Source organism: Leptonychotes weddellii, chromosome 8 (genome assembly GCF_054177405.1).
Source record: "Leptonychotes weddellii isolate Sample4059 chromosome 8, ASM5417740v2, whole genome shotgun sequence".
NCBI classification, from domain to species: domain Eukaryota; kingdom Metazoa; phylum Chordata; class Mammalia; order Carnivora; family Phocidae; genus Leptonychotes; species Leptonychotes weddellii.
The window spans coordinates 81451475-81455534 of NC_138376.1; the positions used below are offsets into that span (position 1 = coordinate 81451475).

At 45.1% G+C, this 4060-nt stretch overlaps 1 pseudogene; it reads right to left on the reverse strand.

The window, feature by feature from the left end:
• Positions 1 to 1166: 1166 nt before the first annotated feature.
• LOC102736484 (large ribosomal subunit protein uL2 pseudogene) lies at positions 1167 to 2335 on the reverse strand (annotated as a pseudogene).
• Between the last annotated feature and the right edge of the window lie 1725 nt (positions 2336 to 4060).

Below are 4060 nucleotides of genomic sequence, written 5' to 3' on the forward strand. Positions count from 1 at the left end.
CCCCCAGCTCTCCAATTCCTTACAATACTTCCCCTTTCCAACTTGAGACCAACTAGAGAAAGCCAAATATGCTCCCCAAATTAATCATATAGGATGTCCTGCTTCTAGTTGGTCCCCACCTTCTGGTTAGCCTTCAGTTTCTCCATGCCAAAAGCCTTCAATCAGAATATACCTGAAGCCTTTCATTTTCCACTATAAAGCTCTCCCACCCACATGCCTGCCTTTGAGTCTCTGCCAAATGCAGGTGATGGTGGCTGACTTCTTGCCCTAGATAGACAGGCTTTGCTTGTTTTCCTTTGGGTGGTCTTCATTTATTTCCACTGGCTTACTACACATAAAGCTGTTATATTCAGACATACACATTGATAGTGGAGCTTAACATTTTTTTTTTTGAGCATAGAGATGCTTGGAGTAAATAAATACTGGGCTTTGATCTCATTTTAATTCAGTGGATACAAATTAAAAATTATAACTCAAATTAATCTTTTCCTTGAATTGGTAGGTAGTGATATGCTTGCCCCAATGGGTACTGTTGAAATGTTCTTGAAAGTGTATATAAAAATCTCATTTTTATAAATTAAAATTATAATATTCTAGCAAATTACTATTAAAAGGGACACGGGTGAGGGGCGCCTGGGTGGCTCAGTCGTTAGCTTCTGCCTTTGGCTCAGGTCATGATCCCGGGGTCCTGGGATCGGGCCCCGCATCGGGCTCCCTGCTCGGCGGGAAGCCTGCTTCTCCCTCTCCCACTCCCCCTGCTTGTGTTCCCTCTCTTGCTGTGCCTCTGTCTGTCAAATAAATAAATAAATAAAATCTTAAAAAAAATGGACACGGGTGTACATCATACTGAAAATGAAGAACACTGCTATTATGTAGGTGATTATTCCTCATGTGTCAGGTTTCCTTAAATTGTCACATATCTCTGTTCGTCTGTACATATAAACCTAAGGCTATTGTAAAACAATAATGATTCTCAAAAGAGCAGATAATACATATTTGTCCAGAGAAACTTGTGCAGTTTTATTTTTAGTTCACTTTAATAGATAATATGTGGTCACAACAACAGTACTCCAAAATGTAACTTACTATTCTCACTTCACATATGAGGAAATGAAGACTAAGGTAAAATCACTTGCTCAAGCCCTCACTAAAGAAATGAAGCCCCTTATTGTCCTGCAAAGAACCCTGAGTCTGTTTGAAGCTACTACCTGAGGAACTTCTTATACACCTGTGACTGAAAAAAGACCCTCATTTTTCTGGGAAAGTCATGGTCTTCACTTTGACACCATGGCAAAGAGGACAAGAATGTTCTTGGAACAGCAAGGAGGAAGGGGATCCCCACTCAGGGGTGTGCCTGGCTGTGTTAACCTGGTGTTTAATGGCAGAGCTAATGATGGCCAGATGACCCCTATATACGAATAACGGAGCCAGGAAGAAACTCAGGCCTCCCCATGCAAAGGAAGGTTTCTTGACCCTGCGCATCTGTCCACATTGCTTTTTTTTTTTTTTTTTTTTTTTTTTTTTAGTGACAGGACAGACTTTATTGAGCCCCTCAGCCCAAGTTCTCCTTCTCCCGCACAGGCTTGGCTGTGCGGAGACGCCCGGTCCGGCCGGCAGCAGTAAGACCCACTTTGTGGCCAGCAGGGGCATCTCCGCGGATAGCAGAAGGTTTGCCCATGTGCTGGTGGTTGCCACCTCCAAAAGGAAGCTCCACAGGGTTTACGGCCACACCCCGCACACGTGGCCAGCAATTCCTCTTTGCCTTATACTTGTGGTAGGCCCGGCCAGCCTTCAGAATGGGCTGGTCAATGCGGCCACCTCCAGTCACCACACGACCACAGCTCTGTTGGCTGAAGAAATGACCTTCTTTGAGCCTGAGGGCGGCTTCACTCGGGTCTTCTTGGTCTCTGGGTTGTGGGAGATGACCGTGGCATGGTTTCCAGAGGCTCGAGCCAACTTGCCCTGGTCACCAGGCTTCTCTTCCAGACAGCACACGATAGTGCCCTCAGGCGTAGTGCCCACCGCGAGCACATCGCCTATGTTGAGCTGGCCGCTGTGGATGCCCTCGGCGGCGATCAACAGCTCTGTCCGCTTCTTAAACCTGTACGGATCCCGGAAGACGACCTTGGCAAGGGGTGCACCGCGGCCCGGGTCGTGGATGATGTCCTTCACGATGCCCTTGATGTAGCCGTGCGGCTCCGCCAAGTCCACCTTGCACAGACGCGCGGCGCCCTTGCGGTGCTTCACGTGCGCGCGGAACACCGAACTGGCGCCCTTTCTCTGTCCACGGATGACGCGGCCCATGGCCGTCTGCTGCCGAGCGCGGCTGGAAAAGGTCCACATTGCTTTTAAAATAAGATTTTGATCCCTTACGATGGTCTACAGGTCCCATACAATCTGGCTCTGCATTCATCTTTCCCTGCTTCTCTTGCTGCTCTTTTTGTTCTCTACACTACGGATACCTTTCCATTTCTCAAACATGCTCAGCACATCCATTCTTTAGCTCCTTTAAAATTCTGACTAGAGGGACGCCTGGGTGGCTCAGTCAGTTGAGCTACCAACTCTTGGTTTTGGTTCAGGTCATAATCTCAGGGTCATGATCCAGCTCACGGAGCCCTGGGGCTGGCCGGCTCTGCACTCAGTGGGGATTCTGCTGGAGATTCTCTCTCTGCCTCTCCCTCTACTTGCCCCCTCCCCACCCCCGCTCATGTGCTCACACACACTCTCTCTCTCTCAAATAAATAAATAAATCTTTTAAAAAAAATTCTGACCAGAACACTTTTCTCCAGGATTCCCAGATCTTTGCATGGACAGTTCCTTCTCATCCTTCCCATTTGAAGTGAAATTTCTGATTTTCATAAGGATCTTTTATGATCTTTAAAGCAGACCTCCGACCCTTGTAGCCTACTCCAGTTTCTCTATCACATTGTTCTTTTGTCATCTCTCTGTATCTAAAATTACCTTCTCTATTGCTTGTTTGCTTGCTTATTGTCCCCTCTCCAGGCTATAAGCTTTCTGAAATTTGAAAACTTATCTGTTGTGTTTGCTGCTAGATCCAAAGCACCCAGAACAGTGCCTGGAATATGGCAGGGCCTCAATATACATAGTTGTTGAATAAATGAATGAATAAGTCATGAATCCTAAGTGAGAATATGATGACACATGTGCCCATTCCCTAGAAAAAAATGAACTGAATGTTTTGTATATGATTTTAGGAGTTTCCAAAGCTCTGGAAGCTCACCTGTAGACCCCTGGCTAAAGCCCCTGCATTATAATTAAGCTGTTTCATAATGTTCTTTTTGAAATTGATTTTGAATTTCCGTTCTCTGAAGTTAAACATGAGCATGAACTTTGAAAGTATGTTTTAGGTGGCATATAACAAATCACAGGCCCATTGCTGCTCATTGGTTTTGAATAAAAAAGATCCCTGATATTTACATTAATTGATCCTAATGACCATATTTCATTCAATGAAGACGTCTTGCGGTATATGTTAAATGCTCCCCCATATCCAGTTCTCCTCTCCTGTGGGGAACATGGGAGAATTAAATTTCCCAGCTTCCCTAGCAGCTGGGCAGAATCATATGATTAACTCTAGTCAATGGATTGGAGGCAGAAGTGACATATGACCCTGCCAGGCTGGAGCATTTAACTGCTGGTGAGAGATCCTGCAGGGTTCCATCTTCTTCTAGAGCAATGGCTGTGGAAGCACATGGTGGCATGGAGGTGCGATGCCAAGCCCTCACACAGAGGACAGTTGCTCTGGAGAGTCACACAGATCTTCAGGAGACTTTTGTGAGCAAGGAGTAGAAATATTTGTTGCTTTAAGTCCTGAGATTTTCTGATTTGCCATTGCAGCATAACCTAACATAACCAAATACGCCACTGATGGGAGAATGTGCTATTATTTTATGGAGTATTGAGGAGGGGAAAAAGCTGTCATTCATAATTGTAAGAAATCATTGTAAGATATATTACAATCTCAGAGGTGTGAAAATGCAAAAAAAAATCCATGGGGCTTAGATTAGATAAAATACAGATTATTAAAAGGGGCTCATTA